General features: G+C 41.0%; 1 protein-coding gene, 1 long non-coding RNA gene and 1 other non-coding gene across 5 annotated transcripts in view; 2 read left to right on the forward strand and 1 right to left on the reverse strand.

Moving 5' to 3' along the window:
- Positions 1–151: 151 nt before the first annotated feature.
- Positions 152–224, reverse strand: trnaf-gaa (transfer RNA phenylalanine (anticodon GAA)). Its single transcript has one exon. It is a non-coding gene; the product is annotated as a tRNA-Phe (tRNA).
- Positions 225–947: 723 nt separating this feature from the next.
- Positions 948–2,331, forward strand: LOC142991232 (uncharacterized). Its single transcript, XR_012960874.1, has 4 exons — positions 948–1,065; positions 1,436–1,508; positions 1,650–1,915; positions 2,022–2,331. It is a non-coding gene; the product is annotated as an uncharacterized LOC142991232 (long non-coding RNA).
- A 12,993-nt stretch (positions 2,332–15,324) lies between these two features.
- Positions 15,325–18,869, forward strand: part of LOC142991094 (band 4.1-like protein 1) — a 59,439-nt gene continuing 55,894 nt past the window's right edge. For all 3 annotated transcript variants that reach the window (XM_076141090.1, XM_076141093.1, XM_076141091.1), the window contains exon 1: positions 15,325–15,475. The gene's annotated coding sequence lies outside the window, so the exon portion shown is untranslated. The remainder of the gene's footprint in view (positions 15,476–18,869) is intronic.

Genomic DNA, 18,869 nt, shown 5'->3' on the forward strand with positions numbered 1-18,869 from the left:
TTCAGACTTAGTTTTCAAATTGTTGATTTATAATGCATTTTTCCATGTAATTTTGTGTACACTTCAAGATGGACCAAATAATCCACCACATGAAAATATTGTAATAACGACATGGCACAAACCTTTTCTATATCTGATTGGAGTCGCAAAATGCCGAAACCCGGGATCGAACCAGGGACCTTTAGATCTTCAGTCTAACGCTCTCCCAACTGAGCTATTTCGGCGGGTGTTGTCGTTCTCGACGTATTAAGATAACAGACAATTAAAATACCCACTTAGGACCGTTAAATTATCTAATTTGGTATGCTGAAACGATAAACTGCTCACATAACGATACATTTATCATTAGAATTGGTTCAATTTACAGGGCCAACACATGATAGGTAAGTATGAAACCATCATGCAACAATTATTGCACATTTGTTATCTGAGACTCAAACTGCAACTGTAACAATTCCAAATGTAGGTCACACATAGGGCATGCAAAAGTCTACTATTGCTTCATAGTGGCTCGAGTTCATTAGTGGGGTAATTAAAAATAAGTTTTTACAGAGTTGTTTTATATGCTTCTCTGTGTGCTGGAGAGAGGCGATAAGGCATCAAAACATACATTGAAGTGTGCAGACCCTCATTTGGCTTCAGAGTTTCAGCGTGGGCCTGTATTCAAAAATCATTGCCCACCGCTGCTGTATGAAATGTAATTAAGCTGCCAAGTGGTGTCTGCTGTGTCTCACTGATAGACTTTTTACGGTTGTTTAAGTTTGAGTGTTTCTGCTGCCCTTTTCTCCCTGGGTTTTGGATTTAGTTTAGTTTAATCTGCCTGTGATGTTAGGAGTGTATATTGTGTTTTACAGTGTACAAACTATCGTGTGTTGTGTGGAAAATTCTCGGTCAGATTAATTGGGAAGAGCCACAAGAGATCTGCCAGATAGGAGGAGGTGTGCCAGAAACTATTTATGTCATTTTAGAAGTAAAAAAAAAAACCGGCGCTTCATTCTCGTTGCTAAACACGAAAGCGACGCTGCGGTACGAAGGAGTTACAGAACTACGACAGAACGCTACAAAGTAAGTAACCGTGAAATATTTTCGTCATCTTCTTCTTAGTATTCGCTGCAATTAAAGTAAGTATTCGTGAAATGATCGGCTCAGGAAATCGTAGTTACGGTCGTTTGCTAAATTACCCGTGACGTCTCGACATTAATCTGGCAGTAACTGTAACAGTTAACTCATCATGATTATACTACTTAACATATTATGATTCGTATTGATAACGTCACATTCAGTGTGTTTATGTGCTGCAATGTCACACTGTGTTGTACTTGTTGACAAGAGCTATGGTGGGTTTGCTTACAGTACCTACATATTTAATGTAAATATACACTGTTTATCTATATCTATACTGTTGTAACTATTGCTATTTCCATGTTATCTTTAGATGAGCACTAAACCTCAGAGCACCAGAAGCCCCAAACCCAGAGCAGTAGAAGTAGCAGGATCTCTATCAGAAGGTAAGCATCAAGATTATTAATTTAGTATAGTTATTACTATGCAGGTTACTTGGACAATACAATGGTGCAGATAATATCAGTCAGATGAAGGACTGTACACTGAGTGACTCCATGGTTAAATACTGGTTCTGATCGTTTCAGATTGAGAAATGCCTCATGCCTGCTCCATCCTCTGTGAGAACCCCAGCCTTGCTCCATCCTCTAGGAGGACCAACAGCCCTGCTCCATCCTCTGTGAGAACCCCAGCCTTGCTCCATCCTCTAGGAGGACCAACAGCCCTGCTCCATCCTGTATGAGGACCACCAGCCCTGCTCCATCCTGTATGAGGACCACCAGCCCTGCTCCATCGTCTATGAGGACCACCAGCCCCGCTCCATCCTATTCACACCTGCCTGGCAGTCGCCTCTGTGAGTAAAGCTACATCTATTTATTGGTCTGGCTCTGTTGTAAGTCATCTTTTGTACAGCTTTCTTTTATGCAATGAACTCATTCTCCTTTGTTGTTGTCTTCCAGGATGAGCCTGGAGGAGTTCAGCATTCTACTGCCGGGGCTGCACCTTCATTCTGGGGGAGATGACCATCCCTGTGCAGGACCAGAGGAAGCTGGGGTGGATTGCAAACAGCATCTTTCACTCTAAAGCTGTGGCATGAGGCCCCTGTCCCAGCCTGACACACTGACACCTCTTCTGCCCCCTCCAAGATGCATGGACACTGGACACTTATTTCTATATATGTGTTGTAAATATGTTTATATTGTTCTTCATTCATGTTTGCTGTTATTATTATATTAATTATTGTCATTAATTAAAGGTCATTCCTTTCAACGTGTTTCCTGAAATGGTTTCAGTGGTTAACTGCACAAAAATGACAACAATTACGTTAATTGTACTAACCTATGAAAGATGATGAATATGAATGATGTTGATATGCCTGACAGCTACTGAAAAATGCAGTCAAAATACTTGTTTAATTTTATGCAATTCTCTATTCCCCAAAACGGCTGCTAAATATATGACATTATATGTAAACATCGACATTCACTAGAGAATTATTCACATTGCTGATATAATATTAGTAATCAATAAGCAAATGTTGTGATTTCCAAGGAGAAAAAATTAACCTCTCAGTGTTTAATGAACAACTCAATTTATGCTGAGGGTAGGAATCGAACCAGTAACCTCAGGATCAACAGCCGTTCTTCCCCTATCTTCCCCCCTAAGCAGAAAAATAAAAAACTACGTTGTTTTCTAAACAATTTGTGATCCAAATCAACATATTAAGCTTTGGTGATGGAGGATTAGGTCAAGAGCAATCAATTTGTCCTCTTTTTTTCTCCCTTTTTCTCTCTTTTTTCTTCCTTACCCTTCCTCCCCACCTTGACAGACTTTTGTTCCCTAGCTTCTCACAGTGGGGGTAGATGGAGTTTCAGGGTTTAGAGAGAAATACTGATCCAGATTTTCTAGATTTATTGTTGTAGTGTCCTATGTCAGATATAATTTTCATGTTTGTAATGAGTATGTAGTGATTTTTTTTTAAGGTGAGAGGGTTCATACACGATGCAGTGAGTGGGAGGAAGAAAGCGCCAGAAACAGGTTTCTCTTATTTCCACTTAACATTGGACATTGGTAGTTATTTTGTTGGGTTGGTAATTATAACACTTTTAGAACCATTGCATAATTTATAATTACGAGTTCTTGACTTCTTGTTCACCTAAAATTATGAAGGCCCTACTCAAACTAACCTGATGGGATTAGTGTTATTTTATGGTTCCTGTCAGCAAGGTTGTTATCTTCTGTTTGTCAGCAAGATATCTCAAACAGTAACACATGGAGTTAAAAGACGTTTTGTAGATAGATGGAAATTTGCTCCAGAAAGAGTCAATCATATTTTAGAATAAACCTTAAGTGTCTAAGCAATGAATGAAGGCAGAGGTCACATTCATGGTTTCACTGTACATTACCAAATCAGACTAGAAACACGCAAAAGTTGACAATGGGAAGTGTGGTAAAAGTCCGGAGGTCTATGGAAGTCTGCCCACTCTCTCTCCCAGCTTGTGATGTACTGTACATGGGTTAAATCTCTCAACAAGTACCATTTTTCAATTTTGATTTTGAGCCTCTTGACATCATCCATCTTTTTAGTCTGATGCAGATGTGATATCTAGTGACATCTAGTGGCCAGTACTTTGAACTGTTCTATCAGTTACAAGTACATTGGTTCTCACAGTGGGGGTAGATGGAGCTTCAGGGGTTACAGAGAAATACTAATCCAGATCTTAAGCTTCACAGTTGTCAAATTATCATCGCACATCAGACATAGTTTTCAGTTTGTAATGACAGTTTATGCCCTGCAACCCTGCAATATTGCTCTATTTGTAAATGTTCGACTGGCAGTTTCACACAGTCTGATCACGTCCTGCACTGACATTCTCAGGCCCCTGAGGAAGAGGAAGAGCTGCTTGTCTGTTTCCCTTCCTTGCACATCACACTAATTCACAAGTATCATCAAATATGTACTTTCAAACCACAATTTCCAGCCCAAGTCCTTCTTATGGATCTAAACTAAATCTCATTTTTCCTGAAGCGTCAGCCCCCATCTGTGCCCTGAACTCTCTGTCCAAATCACTGAGATGCTTTCCTTAAGTCATTTTCCCCACTAAGAGGTCAACTTTGTATCATGCAGTAAATCTCTATGGGAGCATCTCTACTTATTATGTTTCTCCGACCTTTTGTTCTGGTTTTCCCTTTAATTATGGCACCTGTCAGTATTTAAAGTAGGAACGTGTACTTTACCGTAAGACTAACGATTACAGGCTATTACAGGCTGTCAGTCCACGTTCACACAGAATGACAAATTACAGCCAGCAAGAATTAATACTTTTTGTATATAATACTCATTGTGACAGCTTTGACATTTCAGTTCTTTGTGAGGTCAATGCCAATACTGCCTTCCTATTAAAACGAAAACAAGGTATTCATTGCTGAATAAAATAGAGTAGAATACAAATAATAACAAAAAAAGTAATAAAATGCCAACAAAGTCATACATATTACAAAGGAGATCGAGAAATTATGGGCAAGAATCTAATCACTTGTGAAGTAGACAGTGTGGGTGGTAAATAGAGACAGGGAATATTATTGTGCAAATGAGTCAGTCTGAGGTACCATGGGATATCACTACATTATTAATATTGCTATATTCTGCTCATTATATCACTGTTGTCAGGACACAGAGCAGAAAATGCCAGATGTGCCATTTGCACTGAATTAAACATATTTCAGGTAATTGGCATGAATTTCATTCTCTTGTATAAGTGGAGGAACAGACTGGCTACCAAAGAGCAGCTAAAGTGCTATGAACAGCTCCGGATGAGGAGATGTAGGCTGTAGATGCTGTGCAGCTGCATTGGCTAACTATGGAGGAAGCAGGAGCAGTTCTGTAGGTGGAGTTCACACAGAGTTCAGTGTGATCGGCAGGCTCTCCTCTGCCATCGCCTCCAGGCTGTCCAGACCAACAACACATTACACTGTGAAAGACATAATACGGCAGGCAAACGCACAGACAAAATGTGACAGTTGACAGTTGTTTTGTCAATTTAATTGGCAATGTTTGTCCTCTTACAGTGGGTTACATTCAGTATTTAAACAATGTGCTCATCTTTCATGGCCACAGTTACAAGCTCTAACATCTCAAGTATTGAAGAGTAGTAGCTTCCAAATAAAGAAGCATCTATAGACCAGAGGACTAAAATGAAAATAGTATTTAGTATCAACTTTTTAATTGTTTTGAATCCTATTCCTGTCTGAAAATACAATAAAGTCAGTAGCTATTTTCCTCATGGTGCTGGCGAAACAACCTTCTGACTCTTTCTCCATTACAAATCATGCTGAAGTGTGCTGGCATCCAACCTCTTCCGGGCTGTGAGCGACATGAAGGGCTTGAGGACTGGAGAATTCCTCACAGACAGACTCAGATGATCTTTTTTCTAACTTCAAAATTATGACAAGCCAAGTAAGGCAGAACTGCAACCTGTGTGTGATATGGTTCAATGTGGTTCAGGATGGATTCACTGAGCACTCTAGAGGAGCATCACTTCGTTAATGCAGTCTCTGCTATGGTTGAGGTAAACATTGAGGTAAAACCAGCAACCTAATTTATGAAATAAGAAGTGTAGCATGGATTTTTCTTAGACCCTCAGGCCAGATGAGAAGGTTGAGCTATGAGTGCAATGAATTTATAAACATGTTGCAATGTTATTCCTGCTTCTTAAAGGTTATTAGAGATAGTGTATCTCTCTCCTCCTCTGGCTGAAAGCAGTTGTGTCCTGCACCATCCTGCTCCTCACAGACCCCAAAACTCCTTGAATGAATGTTATCATCAGTGCATCATCTCAGGTGGACTCAGCAGCCTGTAGGCCCACACTGCTGCTACAAAGACAATATCATAAAGCTAGAGAAACCTCAGGATCCCCTAAATAAATATATTTTCATGCCACTCAAGCCGAAACTCCACCAGAATCCTCAGCAGGGTTGGGAAATGCTCATTTCTTTTTATTTATTTAAGTCTACCCACACGTACAATTCAATGGGTTCTGAAAAAACAAAGACGTATGATCAATATCACTCTGTGTTATGCATAGCAGCGTAGAAAATACAGAAATACAGAAAGTTCCAGACGGAATAAGGCAGCTGGTTTACGGTGCCAGTGGGAAATTAACTTTTTATACTCATACAGTATATAAAATATAAGATTGCCCAGAGAATAAATAACTCCGACTTCTTGTCCCTCAACCCTGTACTTTCTTGCTAGGTGAATATATTTAATTATAAGTGGGGAAAGTAGTGGAACATCTAAAAACTTTCTCACATCTACATGTTCATATTATCAAATGCTATGCAATCATCACATGCTGCGGTTGATTGCTTAGCTGCCATTTGAGTTTCTAACATAAAACATAAAAGTAAACCAAGGGCATCAGAGATGGTTGAAATTGTTTGGCAGTAAAGTAATGTGATGACACAGATGGCTTAAGCACCCTGTGGTCACACCGTGGGCAAATTCATTAAATTTCTTTCCTGAAGGATGGAATCCCCACAAGGACATTCTTCTTCACTGTCTCAACAGCACAGAAAATATTCAATCTTTCATTCCTACACAAAAGTGAATCTGTGTCAAGTGTTTGAGACCCGAAATCAGTCTAAAATCCTCACTAATATAATCAACGGTTGTTGACTTTTGACTTTTCAGTGTCTATTATTAAATTGAATCCATTGCTACATTGTGGTACATATGATACTGACACATTTAGGCCCCTGTTATATTTCCCTGTGATATTAACTTGTCAGCAATTATCTATTTAAACTGACTGACTGACTGAAATATTTATAATTGTGTTTAATTTATATCCACAGTGTATTTGAGCTGTGTAATACGTCACTTAGTTTAAATTAGGGGTAAACGCTGAAAAATGGGTCAAATTAGCAGTTTCCAGCCTTCATTTATCAAATACCCAGAAGAATATAAGGTGACAAAATGTAAATACACACAGCTCATCTGTGTATCCCACCAATGCCTATGATACAACAGTGAAGTGTGCTGTATTGTGTGTAATGAACATGAAACAGCAAATGTCATCCACAGGAGCCACAACATTGCATTTCTCAACCTTTCCCTGCTCTATCCACACGTTTACCCACACCTGAATCACACCTGATACATTTACCCAGCGTGTGGCGAGGCTTTTACAAGCGGTAATGAGACAAATACCATCTGTCCATAGTTACTAACGTGACGCACCTGGGGTTTGCGCTCGTAAAATGAGGGAGAAGCCACATACACGTTGTAGTAAGTGCCGACATGAATCTGCAAAAAATGCAAAGAGGGTCTGGAAATGAATGCATATGGCTCACTACGTCTGCTTTATCATGGCTGGTCACAGTTGCAGCAAAGCTCACTCAACATGGCAGCACGTGCGATTAGTTGAGATAGAGTTGAGACAGAAATGAAATAGAATTCACATCTAAAGTTTGCATGACTTGAACATGTTCATGAAGTGATTATTTGGCCCAGATCTGTATTTCCCAGTCTGAGGGTCGGCAAGACAAATAAGTGTTTTTGCACATTCAAGTGTGACAATGGTTTCAAAAGACCATTGCAATGTCAATGACATCCTTGCTTTTATGTACTGTACAGATTGGCACATATTGTATATTTAAAATGCATGTTGCTATGTTTAAGGCATGCTTAGCGCCATGTAGGTCAGTTAATAATTCAGCACTTGCTGTGCTTATTTTCTTATATATTTATTATCTCACTTGGCAACATAAGTGCAGAAAATTCAAATTCAAGATGTGACAATATTCAAGTTTTCATGTATTAATCAAAAGGAAATTTCAAACTGTTAACGGGCTAGCTGAGGGCACAGCAGTGGACCGAAAACTGAAGGAGTAGACAAGATGCCTTCCACACTCGTAAAAGTGCCTGAGCCTCACACGCGCTTTCCTCCCTGTGTGGTTGTAAACTGGGTGGTGCATCAGCTACTGAAGCAGTGCATTGAATATCAATCAGGCAAGTTTGGGCAAACAGAGTAATGGCTGCAGAGAGAGAGAGAGAGAGAGAGGGAGAGAGATCATGAGCTGTTTTTCTCTTCCAAATATTGCTGTATGAATGGCATATCTGATCCTCACAACATGGACGAGGGGTTGTGTTTTTTAGACACTTATTCATTGCCCGTTCTATCCTGAGAACATGATGCTGCCCCCACCTACTCCACACTTATTTGACCGATGAGCTGTGCTGTCTGTCTTAAGAAATGAAGGCCAAAAATGTCAACTTTGATCTCATCCTTATTCCATCCCATTATTAAAGAAAATATTAATTAACCACAAAGTCATGGTGATGGAATATGTGGAGTGACCAGTCTCTGAAAGAAATTCTTGGAAGTCCTTGAGGTGTCAATGTCCTCCCAGATGATTCTTCAGCATGTCCTGATCCATATACAATATACTTCCTGATGATCCATAACGGTGACAATTCTGGTGAGAGCGCAAAGTGCAAATTGCATGACGTTGTTGTCAGACATTGTGTTCACTGAGTGGCCTGAAGTCTGTGTTGACCTGAGATGTGTTGGTGCAGCGGAACATGAGGAACCTCACATCAATGCTTCAGTGTGTCGGGCATAAAAGGAGCAATGTGCCCTGGAGAGAAGGGCTGTGTGTGCCCCAGCTCCATGCAGCTGTGAGACCTGGGCACCAATCCATGCCCTCTGGTCCAATCCCTGCCTCTGTGGCCACAAACTTCCAAGCTGTAAAATTCTTTAACTAGTTTTGGAAACAATATTTTAGCACAGACTGCTTATATTGTGGCAACATTTTGAAATTCCATTGAGTATTTTTGTCTCCAGGCTTTTTAAGTTTCTTTCATCCGTCTATACCATTTTTTCTCATCCAAAGTTCAGTGAACTCTGAAATCTGTTCAGCGTTTGACAAATGGGGGTGCAGGAGAGGCACTGTGACCTTAGGGTTTCATGCTCAATAGCAAACACATTAAGATCTATTTAGTTCACCATGGGACGTTGCTGGCCTTAGATCTGTTAAATTCACAGCCATCCCCTCTTCATCTCCTGTAGGGAATGAGGCGAAAAAACACTCACACAGATATGGAAGAAATCTGTGTAAAAATATAGAAATAATAAAAAATAAAGTTTGTCTTTCGCCATCTCTGTCTGTGCAAAAAATATATTGTTTGCATATTTCCCAGACCCCAGTGAACATAGAAATGTGGATCAACACTCTATATTGTGAGTAAGTAGGACCAGCAGGAGTCAGGTTTATTTTAGTTAAGTCTCAGCAGGTCTGTGAGAAATCTGATGTACAGATGGAGAATCTGAATTGGAACTTGTGCACCAAACAACAGAAAGAAATTACGCAATTGTAAAAGATCTTCAAAGTCAATTTACATTTTGACTGTAAATACGCCAGTTTATTTGACTGAAGCCATTATGGAGAGCACTCATATTTTGTTATCATACTTTGCTTTGTGGCAATGCAATGTGCTGATCACAGATTTGTAGATTGTTTGCGTTAAATACCAATTAAAACGGTAAATACTTACCGTTTCTGTAAAATAAAGTGGGTAATTACACAAAAGAGTTCACAAAAAGATTCTTGGATGATAAATATTTTATCAGGATACTTTGGTGTGTTTGGGTAACACAGCTGTCACGGCTTTCATTTACGTTAATGGATTTATTTACGAGGTTTCAGGTAAGAAAGTATTACGTTAGATCTTACTGCTTTACGGCATAAACAGTTCTCATCTAAATTCACTGGCGGGGAAAGAAACGCAAGTGCAGATAGTTAGAGGTGTGTGTGCGTGCTTAACCTGCTCCGCAAACCCGCTGCCATCAAACACAAGACGTCATGTTTCCTGCTAGGTGAGCACATGTGTTGTTACATGCGTAGATTATGTTCGTTGTTAAGTTTTACACTGTATTATGTCGTGAAGTGTGCATATGCTAACCTTGAATTAGCTACCATGCGATGCGGGCATTCAAATAAAATAAAACATTCAGATAAGATAAAACATAAATTTTGTGTTATTGTTGTGAAATGGGTGATATAACTAACCCTAAATAAAGGAATTTCTTGGATTGAGTAACACTGTCGTTGAATATCTTTCTGGTATACATAGTGAGTCTCCATTGTATAAATATGTGTGTGTTTGTGTGCTAAGAACTGTGTATTTCTTCAACTGGGTCAGGTTGTGGAGGGTGTGTGTGCCAGCCTGATCCCAGTTAGGTTGGGTGTACCAAGAACACCGTCCACATCAGATCAGATGCACAAACTACCCCAGTCTGCTCATTTCAATGCAAAGGAGGCTCTGCTCCCCCCTGATGTTTATTCTTCTCACCCTGTCCAAATTTTAAATTCAAATAATGGGAATAATATTTTAAACTGCCTCCCACTTGCTCTGCAGAAAGTGTTATGAATAGTGAAATTCACACTAAGTGAGCTTAATGGAGCTAAACTCACTGGCGCTGTGGGGCTTTTGATGTGAAAAGGGGAATAAAATTGGCTGTTTTCAGATCATGAAATGTGCTTTTCCTCCTATTTCTGATGCATTAAACCAAGCTGTCATCTTTGCCGGCTACTTAAGAGGACATTTAAATCTCAATGATTTTGTTTCCATGGGAATCAATCAGTGGGAGCGAAGAAATCAAAAGCCTTCTAATCTGTGTGATTAAATGCAGGAGGGAATGACTTGTGTTCAAATATCTCGCCAACGGACACTTTGTGGAAGCATCAGATCACTTATGTTCATCTATCAACCGTATACCAAGTATGAGGATGTGAGAATGATGCAGTGTCTGAGTAACCTTCATTGCATCACTGCACTGAGCGACCAAAATCCTCAGTTCTGTAGCTGCATATTCAAATCACGTCTCCCAAACACATTTCCAGCTTTTCCCCAAATACACAAGAGATACAAAACAACAACAGATATAATTGCAGGTAAAAACACTGAGCTACTGCTACACTCTGATTCCAGCTTTCTGCATTTGCATGTTGATGTCCTCTGAATACAACTGGCTGATGTGCAGACAGTCCAACACAGCATGAGATATCTGTCAAGAAAATTAGATCATAAGCAATTATTCCTCATTTTCCAGCTCAGGGTGTCTGTAAAAACACAAAAAAGTGCTGGATCAGTGGCTTAACATAGAGCATGTGTGTATTAAGTTGTTGCTCTGGTCGCCTTTCAACTCAATCTCTACACTGAAAATGATCAATTTATTCTTCTGTTTGGTGCATGATGTCTCTAGGGAATGGAGATGCTGCTTTAGTGTGGGGTGTTGTTGTGACTGTTATGACCCAAAAGTGTGTGTGTGTGTGTTTGCGCGCGTGTGTGCGCAGGGGAGTCTAGGTTCAGGATGCCAGAGCCAGTTTCCTGTGCAGCTGTTAGGGAGCTGGTTTCTGCAATCATAGGAGCTGTCCATACACACATGCACTGTGGAGCATGACAGGCCGGTTCCCCTCTGACCTATAATGCTTCACCAGGATCTGCAGAGTGAGGCTACATACAGCATACAAATAAAGGTGCACAATGTCTGTCACAACAATACAAAATATAGAAAGAACTAGACTTGGATATCTCACTTGCTGGGTTCATGCACAGCTCCTTTACTTCAGGATGAGAGTTTATCTTCTGTCGAATTCCCCATTGTTCTCACGGTCTGTGATTTGGAGAATGTAAACTGAGAGGAAGCCATCATTCTGTTAGTTAAGGACGCCTTTAAAAGGGCTATCTTAAAAATGCAATTACTGTTAATCATATTCCATGAATTGTTTTGTTAAACTCAGTGTGACCTTCTACGGATGGATGTGTGATACTTTGAGACTCTGTCCAAGCAGAAACGAGGCCGTCAGATGCATATTTCTTGATAAAACACACAATTTGATAGACATTTTCCATCTGGCAGAAGCTGCACTTTTAAATTGTTTATGCTTTTGTCTTTGTTTTACTTACCTTGCCTTATTCTACCTCCACAAAAAAAGGTCACGCTGTGGTGGAACAAATGCGGAGGAAATAACTGTGTCGTGGCCAAGAGATAGCAGGAGAGACAGCGGGGAGAAAGGATCAGACAGGATGCTGCCGCTCTCCTCTGAGGCTTTTCAAAAACACTGTGAGTCACTTAGACTTAGCACACTTATCATTTCACGGCAGGCTTTGCCACACACGGAGGAAAATTGTTTGGGATGTGATTGTTTTACATAAGCCCATGTGCAGCCTGCTCAGAGGTAACAGTAAGCCTAATAGGGAAATGTCATATGCTCTGGTGTTGCATGAGTCATAACTCTTTTATTGATAATAATTAGAATAATAATAATGTCTGGACACTTGATAAAAGCTGATTCAATTTACCTTTGCAACTGCCAATCTAGCGATTTTTTTCCCCCCTTTAAAAGGTTCTGTAGTCTGATGTAATGGCAACAAGCTCTTTGTTATGTCAGATGCTTTCTTCAATAAAACTTTTCAGCAAAATAGATAGAATCTGAAATTCACTGCGAAATCAGGAACGACTTCACACCGAGATATCTGGAGCAGGAACTATTTGGATCCCTCAGTCAAGTCAAGGAGACGCCTCTCGCAAACCCCAATATCACACACAAAGTGCTTTATAGACCCACAGAGCAACCTGATGGAAAAACAAGAGTTTCATACAAATACAACAAGTCGAGTCCTGATACAATACGAGAGTCTCAAGCCCACAGAGATGAGTTCATTATTGATCATAAGGCATTTCTGGTACGATGAAGACAGACAGGATATTTTCACGAATCCTGGTACAAATGTATTGTATGTGGTCCTGTCAGGATGTAATGATTATTCCAGCAAACTCTATTTTCCCTTTTAGTCAGGTGATGGCTACAAGTCTGCTGTTATTCTTTAATCCTAATGCATTCTGGAGAAGAAAAGTGAGCCAGCGTGTAGAAACAATGACATAATCAGCTATTTTAAGTAAATCCGTGGAAATAACAGCATTACCTCATACTGAATCGTCCTTCCGTCTGTAGCTGGCAACCTGCGACTAATAGCAGACCCCGGTGTAATTCTAAAAGCCCTTGTGCCATGTGCCATACATTATCTATCAGCTCTAATTTTGGGGAGCACTGGCCCAAACTGCCCTGGAGCTGCTGGCCTGAATGAAAGGCATTAAAGGTGTAATAACACAGCAGATGATGTGTAACCAAGATTTTTGTCATTTCAGCTGTTTTGTTGTCCGCAGTGCGCCCACTTTCCTGCCAAGCAGGTGCTCGCCTGGAGCCATGGCGGCTTAAACAGACAACCTGTCTGGAAGAAAGATAGCTTGAATAAAAAAATAGATGTAACATTTCATTTGTATGGATGCTGGACTTGTGCGAAGATGCATTTTGCGGTTGAGAACTCCATTAGTTCCTGTGGGTGGCAGGTGACTGGCAGTAAGCAGGGAATGACTCAAACTACCTACTTAATTTAAGCACAATGGAATAACAGTAAAACACAAATGCTGAATTAAGGCTTCCTGTTTATCATCATGGATTATCTAACCTGGGGGGTTTTAAAGTTTCAGTGTGAGGTAGTTTTAGTGAAACTACAAGCTAAGGTGTCCTGGTATGAGTAAATACTGGGCTGGGTGGAGGGGACGTGAGGTGCATGGAGATTTCCTAGTTCCTAGGTTTCCAAGTTCATTATTTTCTGTGTAGGAACGCATTTTTATGGTTATGTAATCGAGAATAGATGTGTTGGATTTATGACGTGCTTCTTAAAGTTTGCTTGTAGATAGTTTGGTTATTTTCATCAGTGTGGTTCAGGCTTAGGTGACTGTCAAAGGCAACTTGCACACCTCAATGACACCACAAAGGTCAATTCCAGTTGGTGCTAAAGACCAGAAGTTTGAAAGTTAAAGCCATTCCTAGATGTGTGATGTAATGACTTCACACAAACAAACAACAGCACTGAATAGTTTTGTTTCTCCAGCAGTAACTGTTTTGAAATATGAGTCACTTTTAGGATCAGCAAACCGTTCAAAAAGGCATTTGTCACGACTTTGTTCTCATTTTATTTATGCAGAAACTCACTGAAAGGCCTTCACAGGGCAACACAAAAAGGAGAATATAAAATGAAGTCTACATAAACAACCGTCAGTTCTTTGAAAATGATAAAAGAGTATTAGAAATGTAATCATGATAAAGCCTTGATATGTTTTATGTGTCAATGTAGACTTTCTAATTAGCTTTTTTTTTTAACATTGCAAGATAAAGAAGTTGTCGAGTTTTCCTCTTTTTCAAAAATCAGATTATGTGATGGACTCTCAACAGCTGTGGTTTTGAGCCAAATCTGTTTCGACTATATTCTCAGATATGAGTCACATTTATGGTGTTGCTGTACATCAAAGATACGTCTGGGAGACCGAACAATGAAAACTAGGTGAGTCCAATTCCCTCAAAAGATCCAACAGACACCTCTGTGTTCACACTTGTAGTCCGTTTTCCTGACAATGATTAATCAAATCAGTCACGCCCTCATTGATGACTAATTATCTCCACCTGAGGATGGAAATGAAATTTGAATCATTCACAAAACACTGATGAATTGTTATAGCTAATCATTTGCATCACAGTTCCCAGTTAAGCAAGGGTGCCTTGGCCTTTGTGTTAATAAATCCTATCATGATTGTATGCAAAGGTACGGAAGGTGTGTGCGTTGTTTGCGGTGGACTTAGTAATGAAATCAGAGGCATTGTGCCAACGATCCCTGACAACACTCCCTAAACACCGCATTGACGTTTAACGCTCTGGGGTCGAAACTAAAGCCCTGTTTGCAATGTTACTTTACAATATTGAATTAATATAAAAAATTCCAATAATTGTGTTGACTTTTAAAAATGTCATATATTTAACATTATTTTTCAGATTTTCTTTTATTTGCTAGAATTCTCTAAAGCAAAGGAGAGCATCGATTTAAAGGAAAAAATAGATACAATATTTTGCTTTTTTTTTGTAATTTTTGATTTATTCCCTCAACCGATGAACTAGTCCTGTTCTATATTTAGAGACAGGATTGTAAACGTGTTCAGCCCCACAGAAACAATGTGACTATTACATTCTTTCCCTACTTCCACATCCTTTTTGTTGCAGGAATGACACGAGGTTTGTTTGCTTTTACGCACTGGTGTGTCTTCCTGCCTCCTGCCTCCCCTGCATCTGACAGCGTCCCTCCCTCTTTGCCTGTCCTCCTCCTCCTCCTCCTCCTTCGCACATTAGGCAGGCTTTTTTCACCGGCAGCGCACGGCACAGTGGCACACTCCCCTTCCCTTTACCCGGGGAATAAACACGGAGCGGCGGCAGGAGCAGGACTGACTCCCCCCTTATCCCGCCCGCCGGTGCGCCACATCCATGGTCCTCACCTGGATGCCACTTTGACAGGGTACGTTGACATCTTTCATATTATATGTGCTCTTATGTCGTCGCGTTGTGCCAAAACGAGGCTCGGTTGCATAAAGTGTTTCCGAAGGAATTGTTGAATGTTGGGCTTCAACCGTTCCCACGTATTCTACCCACCTCTTTATTTTCCTCCGTAATTGCTGCAGCTTCCTCAGTTTGTATGATTCGCTTTGTGCGTTGAGCTGCTGCAGTGAGATGCATTTATTCAAGCTGCAGCTACGTTCAAACACACCGTCGTATTTACACGGCGCGGATCGGATCGCTTCGTTTTCAACCTTCAACCGTCCACAACAAATGTGCGATCAGGCGGTCAGACCTCCCCTCCACACACACACACACACACACACACAGACGCATCTCCTCTTCGCCTCCAACCTGTCCGAGGAGCCGCTACGGTGAAGGTCTGTCCTCACCTACACCCTCTTCCTCCCTCACCTGTCACCCTCCCTCGGCTCTGTAGGAATCAGCTGCTTACTGCTTGTTTTCACAGTTTTATTGTCTTGGTGTGTCTCAGCTGTCAAGGCAAACTGGATCTGCTATTGGCTCAGTCTTCTCGCTGTACTCCCAAACACATCCCATTACTACTTATGCAATAGGCACGGTGACAGACACACACACACGCATGCATGCACCGAGCGTTTACACAACGTTACCACAGGCGCACCCTGCTATCAACGAGCTAACACAAGTCAGTATAATCCCGCACAAAGTGGTTGAGTGTGCTCTAAAACAAACACAAGTGCATTTATAGTCAGTTTGAAATCGATCAGTCTATCAGTGGTGTGTTAGCTATGCACGTTGTAAATACCTTCATGCTTTGAAAAGGTTTGGTTACACAGCAACACCCTCTTTCTCTGTCTGAGTATGTGTGTGTGTGTGTGAGTGTGTGTTCCCCTGCATGCTCAGACAGGTCCATGTATGAAGGTGGCCTCAACTTTGGCCACCCTGTTTTAGTACACACATACAGTATCAGAGACATGACACACATTTTTGGATGACAGACGTATTGGCCTCTGCTCAAGAATTGTTTACAAGTCGTCAAAGTATTGAAATGTGTTTTTGTGTCTTACCGCCGCCTCCATGAGTCAGTTTTTTTGCCTCAGATTCCTCCCTTCAGTCCCTAAAGTAGTCCATTGCTTGTCTCGCTCTTTGCTCAGCATAGACTTTAAAACCCTTGCATCTGTTTCATGGAGTTACATCGTATCAAACAGAAATGTATCCACCTCAAGTGAAGCATGCAAACCTTGCTGCAGAATTTGAAAAATATGTGCGATGTTTGCCGTTTCCATCAAGCATTTATGATCTGGATTAGTCAAAATTTGCATAAAAGAATAATAGCATGGAAACATAGCTCTTGCGGTTCAAACTCTGGCTTTAATAGTGTTTAATTAAGACTTATTAATGCTTTATAGAGCAGCAGTAAGTAATGATCACATTTTTGGGTTGCCAGGTTGTGAAAAATGTCCTCTGCTCTAATGGAAGTAACACTTTATTGATGATTTAATAAACAGAAATTGCAGGTTTTATAGTCAACAATAAACCCAGTGGAGAGTCCTGTGACTCTTGATAATACGTGGCAAATCAGTAGCCCAGTAATAAATGACTCATCATCCATAAGTTAAGTAATTGGTTACGACTTCTAAACAAGTTACAAGTATCACAAATCACAAGTTGATACCTGTTGTTGTTCTAGAATCATATTAGTTGCACCAATTTGACTACAAAGGAACAACTCAGTGTATGGTGAGATCCATATGAGCCGATCTGCTGATCAATGCAGAAGCAGAGAGCGACGTGTGTGTACTTCACATTAAGTAAACTATACCTCGAGCTGTTCACACGGATGGTGCCAAACGTTTGTATCATAATCTCATGTAACACCTCTTCAGATGAACAGGTTGAAGGTTAGCATGTGTTCCTCTTTGCTCAATTTGTGCTCCAGTATGTTCAACCACGTGATCACAGCGTGTTTTCCTCACTTGATGTGAACCATTAGGTGCTTTTTTAAGATGTCTTGAAAATATATCGTTCTGCTGCGATCGTTTTACCTCCAATATCACTAAATCGATGACACGTCCCTCTACTCTTCTATGATATTTGCTCGTCCTGGCACAGTAGACTTCTTCTTTCAGTTTTGATTTCCAACCACAAACATTTTAACCATTGAGTGGTGCTTTATTGATAAGTCAAACCAAACCTAATGATAAATGCAACATGGTGGACAATCGTCTTTGTTGTGTTCAAGCCTCAGCGCCGGGAAAAATGAGAATAATGGGGTGGGTCAGATCCCTTTGCAGCATTATGGTTCTCAATCTGTTGCCGTTCAGGTGTTTGTGTTTGTGTTTCTATTCCTTCTGGCCACACACAAACACACGCAAACAAACACACACACGTTGGCAGCCTCAGCTGGTAGGCCTGCTGTCGCGCAGCTTCAATGTCGTTAACAATGGACACACTCCTGGGCCTGCTGTGCCAGCCCGGCCCTGCCAGCCCGTCGCTCTCTCTGAATATCACCTGATGCTTCCTTCTCCCCTCAGTGGGAGTGACAAGGAGCCACGATCCTGCAGTGTCCTCCTCTTTCTCCATCTTCTCCATCTTCATTTGACATCAGTCAGAGATCAAACGGACTTAAGTCAATGTAGCGCAAATGTTTTGCAGCTATATGCTATTCTTTACTGCGTGTATACGTGTGCACAAAGTATCACTACTCTCTCTCTTTCTGTGTGTGTGTGTGTGTGTGTGTGTGTGAGTGTGTTGAGATGCCTGTGGGTGCTGCTGGGATTTCACCACCCAGCATGCTGCCTTGCATCATTTGCAATTCAAATCAGCAAGTATATGAGGCACCCAGTGAAGCTGAAGCAGGCCTTGTCTTCTCCGTGTCTCATTCTGTCCACTGGCACTTTGACTCGCCCATTTGTTCCCGGCTTCTCGGCTGGAAAGAGAGAAAAGTTAGTGTCGTCTTTAAGTGAAACAATATCACCCAGGAGAAATCTTTTGGGCGGCCAGCTTGCACGAGTCCTCTTGGCATTAATATGGGGTCACCCTGATCATTTCCAAAGATGCCAAAGCATGCGTGCAACAGGTAGTGTGTGTGTGTATTTGTGTGTGTTATACAGTCTGCTGGCCATGATTAATGTTCTTTGACCTGACGTGTTTTTGTAACTAGGTAAATGCGGTCACGTCTCTTCCTGCCAGACACGCACTATGCACACACGCACACGCACACGCACACGCACACACACACACATATAATATTACGAGTAGTAACATGGAGACGCTGCCTTGCCTTGTTTGTTTGGTTGTTTTAACTGGCTTGTGATTGAACTCGCTGGAAGGGTGGAGCCATAGAACCCATAACATGTTGACGCTGATCCAGA

This window comes from Genypterus blacodes, unplaced genomic scaffold, assembly GCF_046128005.1.
Source record: "Genypterus blacodes isolate CSIRO-AG114 ecotype Tasmania unplaced genomic scaffold, CSIRO-AGI_Gbla_v1 ptg000017l_1, whole genome shotgun sequence".
NCBI classification, from domain to species: Eukaryota; Metazoa; Chordata; class Actinopteri; order Ophidiiformes; family Ophidiidae; genus Genypterus; species Genypterus blacodes.